Raw genomic sequence first — 7,050 nt, 5'->3', positions numbered from 1 at the left:
TTCAGGGGAATGAAAAAACGAAAAAATGGTATACAATGAACGCTACTAAATAGAGTTTAGGATTAATCCACTGGAGTTAGGGTTACAATTTCAATTATCAAAATATCAACAAGCAGGCAATGGCTTCGTTCAAATGTAGAAGTTATTTCTACTCTTCATAACTTGACGGGTGATTTTCTAGTAATAATGTAATGATGATGAAATGATAGTCATAATAATAATTATAATGACAATAATATAAAAATAAAATAATGAAAATGTATATATGTGTTTCAGAAAAATCCTCAACAGCAAAAAAAAAAAAAAAAAAATGTTATGATTGAGCTATGTGGAAAAAAAAAAAAATATTTCAGCTTGTTTCATACTATTTTCGTCTAAAAGTTTCCCCTTTACTCCTTGAACAAGATGTTCCTTGCGATTTCAAAACACGCATAGGTAATTTCTAACGTAGTTTTTAATTTTTACCAACTATCAGGAGTCATTGAAGTTATTTCACTTCAACAGTTATTTAATATAGCCTTATATAATCATTTTTCATACATGTTCATACACTCCAACTCCGCAGACCTGGTTTTTATTAGCCCTGCAGCCCTGGTTTAAATATTGTCTATTGGTATGATTTATTTTTATTTTCCATCCAAAGTTTTAATTATGATTACTTTTTTTAATTTTTGGCTACGAGAAATAAAAATAAATTCCGAGTGCTTTTACTTTTTATCCAAAAAAAAAAAAAAAAAAAGTTGTGCAGACGATTCCATTTTTGAGAAAAGATTTTCATTTAAGAGGATTTTTTTATTGTTTACTTGTTTAATTTTTCAAGTAGGGTAGACCGGGGCACGTTTACGCGGATTTTTTTCAATGATTTTTCAAATTTTTATGTTTTAACTTAGGAAATTTTAGACATGGCGATTTTATAAAGCAGTTCATGGAGTCAAAATTGGTATATTCAGTTGTTGCTCAGTTTGTGTTTTTAACCGTTAAAAAAATTATTTTCAAGTCCAAGTCGGTTGCGAGAACTTACCCCGGACACGGGGTACGTTGACACATATTTATTTTGACACCTAACGTGGTTCTGTTAGTGTTTTGAACATAATGTCTTACCATCATTAAAATAAATCTAAATTATTACAGATTGAATAGTGTATAAAGTAAAAGCTGAATGGGCATGAAGACAGCACTACATGATTGTAACTTATAAGATTCGATTTTGTATCTCAATTAAAAAATAAATGGTGATTTCAAAATTAAATAGCCAGAAAATATTAAAAAGGTTTGCGACAGTTCGAAGCGAAAAACGTCAGGGCACGTTTAGAAGTAAAAGACACCGTAAGAACGTGCGTAAAGGTGCTCCGACGTCAACACGCAAACTTACCCCGTCGTCAAGTTTGGATTTATTTTTAACGTGAAATCTTTTTTAATAACATTTCAATTCATACAAGTACAATTCTCAAAAAAGGATAAAATTCTGCTAATTTTTACATATTTGTTCTTTCTTAACTAAGTATTATTTATTCACATTAAGCTTCAAAACGTTCAACACAAAACTTACTCAACTTGGTGGAAAACAGATTATTATTTCTGCATGCTAGACCGAAGCTCGTTTGATGCTCAAACACTTGTGAGGATATGTGCTAGAGAGCAGCGTCAGTTTGTTACGACTGTTGGCTCTCCAGTTATAATTCGTTTTGAAAAAAGGGCACTGCGTAAACGTGCCAACCCCTACCCTAATTAAAAAATTTTTTTTTGGCAACGGGGAAAAATAACATATGAGGCTCTTATTTTGTACCCAAAAGAAAGAGTTTAAAGCGTTTTTTTTTTTGATAAAATGTATTTATTTTGATACGCTTTTATTTTCATTTCTTTTTTGAAAGAGGTTAAAGAATTTTTAATGGAAGAAATATATTAGCTGCATTGCTTTGAAGGTGCCAGTACTTCATTTGTTCGGATTTTTTTTTTTTTTTTTAGGTATTCATTTTATTAGATGGGAGAGATATATTTTGTTTTTAGAAATTAGATTTAAATGTTAAAAATGTATGTTTGGCATCATTTGCATTGTTTTAGCTAATTAAGAAAACATTGATCAGATGTTGATATACGGGAAAGTAGGCTCGTTTAGATCCGGACGGAACTTCCTGTTTTTTTTACTGTGCAACAACTTTTATGAAAAGTTTCTTATAACTTGTTATAAAATAACTTAAAATGGCCTACCCTACTGCCATTCTGCATTTACAATGGGTTTATTGAAAGAAGGTCAAATACGTGCAAGGACTTTTATGAGCAGAGCTGCTATTTTGCCTACTTATTTGTAAAGAGTTCTTGGCGGTGGAAGAAATAGGACGAAATTGGGAAAAATGGGCGAATTGGACAAAATGAATATCCACTGAATTTTCATACACTATGTGAACAAAAGTATTGGGACACTTTCAAAAATTTACATTTTTACCGATTTCTCGAGAAATAAAAGACCAATCGCTCTGTAATTCCCCCCCCCCCCATAAAAATAACTCTAGCTGTCATTTTCCAATAAAAATTAAGTCTACTGTTCATTGGGGGGACCAGAAACAAATTATGGAAACAAAAAAGGTTTTTGATCATTTTTCATTGTAAATAACTGGTAATAAGCTATAAATTTCAGAAATAAGTTAAAAACCTATCTGCAACTTATTTTTATATTTCTCTTTTTTCTACGGAGATATAAGCATTTCTTTCAAAAATACAAACTCTTTTTGAAGGTTTTCGGTTCCTATCACGTAAAGTTTTCCGTCAAACTTTACTAAACTTTCAGAATATTTGACAGTCTATCAAAAAAATATAATCATACAATTTGAAGTTAAAATATTGAAAATTTAATGAAATATGAACATTTAAAGCAATTAATGTTTCACTGCGCATGCGCGAAAGATACCAATTTATAGCCTTCATAGTCGGAATTCTAGATAGATTCTTCAACTCATAAAAAAATTCCACCTTGATATCTTTAAAATGTAAAAAGTTATCAGCTATCTAATAAGCCGAATTTTAATAATTCTTGGCTAGACTACTCGTGAGGGATCGTTGGCAAATAATCCGTTCTTATCATGAATCACTTTGCAACGATAAGAGGAAAGCGTTGCCAGTTTGCGAACGACCCCTTACCATTCGTCGCCCATCCAAGAATTATAGAAATTCGGCTCATTAGATAGCAGATAACTTTTTAAATTTCAAAGATATTGAGGTGGAACTTTTTTTATGAGTTGCATTATTTATCTGAGCTTTGGATTATGAAAATTATAAATTGTTATCTTTTGTGCATGCGCAGTGAAAAATTAATTGCTTTAAACGTTCATATTTCGTTGAATTTTCAATATTTTGACTTCAAATTTTATTATCATGTTTTTCTGATAGTCTGTCAAATATTCTGAAAGTTTAGTAAAGTTTGACTTAAAACTCAGCGTGATATGAGCCGAAAACCTTCAAAAAAATTTTGTATTTTTGAAAGAAATACTCGTATTTCTGTGGGTATAAGAGATACTTTCACGAAAATATAAAAATAAATTCTCGATAACTTATTTCTGAAATTTATAGCTTATTCGAAGGAATTTACGATGAAAAATGATCAAAGACCTTTTTTTGTTTCCTCAATTTTTTTTGGTGCCCTGAATGAATAGTAAACTTAATTTTTATTGGAAAATGACAGATGTAGTACACCTTTTATGTGAAAAAAACTACAGAGCAATTGGTCTTTTATTTCTCTAAGAATCCGTAAAAATGTGAATTTTTGATTACATTATTTATTAAAAAAGAAATTCGTTTAAATTAATCATTTTGTAGAAACATAATGATTGTATTTTAATTATAATCTAATCAATCCGCAAAAAAAAAAAAAAAAAAAAAAAAAAAAAAGAAAGAAAGAAAAAAAAAAAAAAAAGAATGTTATTTGCACTTTTGTACAACAATTTTTAGGAAATTTATTAAAGTAAAAGTAATCAAATGTAACAAAATGACATGACTGTTGAAAAAAATAGCATTATTGCATTGGTTATTAATTAAAAAAGAAAGGGTTATTTTGTTCATAGTGAAAATATTTAAAAAAAAAATAAATAAATATAATAAAAGAATATACATGTATGTGTATGTATGGTCCTTATACAAATCCACAGTTTACGTGGGATCTCGACCAAATTTGGCAGGGGGGTACTTGGGCACCCGAGGAGGAACGTAGGGGGGGGGGGGGGGTGGGGAGGGGAGTTTCAAAAGTCAAAAAAGTACCGAACCGATCGGATTTTTATTTTAGGACCCTAAAATGGTATTAAATGGCTTTTTCTACCTGAAATAATTACACGGTTGTCTTGATTACCAGGAGAAAAGTTATAAGCATTTTTAAGTAAAGGAAGATCAATATTAAATTGAAAACTTGTCGTCTGCCACCCGCCCAGTTTTAATTAGTCTAAATAAAATCATTGAAAATTTCAATGTTCATGATCGACAATGTAATTCAAGATCTTTCATTGTTATCATTTTCAGTGTCGGAAACTATCTTTCTGCAGTACGTGTTGTAACAGGCAAGTTGGCTAAAATTTAAGTTAATGACATTCTGAAAAATATTTACGTTGCAATGTTGCACTCTTAAAAAGCCCTTATAGCAATTAACCGAATCTGTTGTACAAGTAATTTCGTTTCCCATTGCTGATATTCCTCAATCAAAATATTGTACACTAGTGGTATCAGCACGGCTTTGCCCGTAGTAGAAAATTAAAAGGACTTTTGATTCGCCTGTATAATTACAAAAAATGTATGGTGAATTTCTCGTCAATTGGCTTGCCCGTGTTACGATTCCACGTTATGATAACTTGATAATTTGCTCGTCCATCTTATGATAATTTTGCTCGGGAAAATGTTCTGAAAATTGGAATAGAAAAAGAACAAAATCGAATTTTCGAAAAATCGCTTCGAGGTGCACACCCCCATGATACAGACTAACTTTGTGCCAAATTTCGTGAAAATCGGTCTAACGATCTAGGCGCTATGCGCGTCACAGAGATCCAGACATCCTCCAGACAGAGAGATTTTCAGCTTTATTATTAGTAACTAGTGGTACCCGCACGGCTTTGCCCGTAATAGAAAAATTAAAAGGTCTTTTGGTTCGCCTGTATATTTACAAATAATGTATGGTGAATTTTCTCGCCAATTGGCTTGTACCCATGTTACGGTTCCACGTTATGATAATTTCGTATCTCACCAATTGGCTTGTGCCCATGTTACGGTTCCACGTTATGATAATATCCTAATTTACTCGTCCATCTTATGGTAACTTTGTTCTTAAAATTGGAATAGAAAAAGAATCACATCGAATTTTCGAAAAATCGCTCCGAGGTGCACACCCCCATGCTACAGACAAACTTTGTGCCAAATTTCATCAAAATCGGCCGAACGGTCTAGGCGCTATGCGCGTCATAGAGATCCTGACAGACAGACAGAGATCCGGACAGAGATCCTGACAGACAGAGAGACTTTCAGCTTTATTATTAGTGAAGAAGATATGAAAAAATCTGACACATTAAAAATAAGTTTCAGTATTTCTACTAATTACATTTTGAGAATTCACCGTGTTTTCCGACCATTTCTTCATTTTGCATTTGAACAGATTCACTGATTCAAAATTCGAAGCCACTGTCTGTAGTGCAAAGAAATCTTGGATTGTGCAAACGTCCTTTTGTACCCCATTTTGGTACGCCACTGATGTATACAACTTCTATGAAATGTATGTTTACAGGCAGTGGTGTTCCCATAGGATATACTCCATATACGTCGCATACTATCAAACATTTTTCAGATATATAGCGTATACCCTCAAGCTTCAAAAAGTTTCATATTATGACACATTATGTATATAATCGCATACACATCTTGTGCGTAATGGATTACCTGGAGTATAGCCTCAGAAAAACTGATGGGAACATCACTGTTTACAGGAAAAAATGTCAGTAATATACTTTTGTCGTAAAATTTCAATCAGTTAAAGTACGCTGTGTTGCATTTGAACTATACATTAAAAAACTGACTTTCATAATAACACATCGTTTTTTGATGCATATTGAATATTTTTCAATAGAACGTTTTCAAATGTAAGCAATTTTTTAATTAGGAGAGGCTGTCTCCGTTTATTTTAAAACATTTGACCCCTTCTTTTGTTCCAAAGTGTCGATCTTCTCCTTGCCCCCCCCCCCAGAAACCCTCCCTTTGTCACATGTCACGCTATGTTATATGAACATTGTTATACATACTTTGTAATCAACCAAAATGTGTGATGGCTCACTAGAGTGGTGCAAAAAAACTTTTTTTCAGCTAGAGTCCAGGGCACCCTCCCCCTTTTTTTACATTTACTAATAGTATTATGCTGTAAAAGTTTTAGCTTCTTACTCAAATTTTAAGAGGGTGCTCAATGACCCCTTAATTTAACATTAGCTGTAGCATAGAAAATGCCAAAAATTTAGGAACATTTAATTTTTCCAGCTACTTTTTTTGTAAATAATTATTTTATTGCAATGTATATGCATATTATTAGTGTATATTATAAAATGTAGCATTGTTTTTTCAGTTCAATGTATTATTTTAACCTCCCTCTCCATACATTTGAAGTTTGGGGGAGGGGTTGAGCATCCTCTTTCAGTTGAAATAGGAAGCTAAAATTCTTCCAGTATATTACTATCCACAAGTGTAAAAATATTTAGGGGTGCCTGGTATCTAGGAGAAACTTTTTTTTTACATGTATTTTTGAACCACCCTATGGCTCACTTCTTGCGAACCCCTCCCTCTCCCTTATCACAAATTATCAAAATTCACAAACCCCGCTCCCCTCAAAGTGAGACATCATTTGCGGATGACCCCTCGTGAACTACAAGAAGCAATTTAAATCACCTCAACCAAAGTTTTTATTTATAGTTATTAGTTTAAGACGATATAACTGAATTTAATTTGACTACGTGGATAAAAATGGTGGCAAGGACAATTTAGCAAACCTTCGTATCTTGCATCAGATGGAAAAAGCGGGGATTCTGATAAGCAGGGGGT

This window comes from Uloborus diversus, chromosome 6, assembly GCF_026930045.1.
Source record: "Uloborus diversus isolate 005 chromosome 6, Udiv.v.3.1, whole genome shotgun sequence".
In the NCBI taxonomy this organism is placed as follows: domain Eukaryota; kingdom Metazoa; phylum Arthropoda; class Arachnida; order Araneae; family Uloboridae; genus Uloborus; species Uloborus diversus.
Note: the sequence above shows the minus strand (reverse complement) of the source record.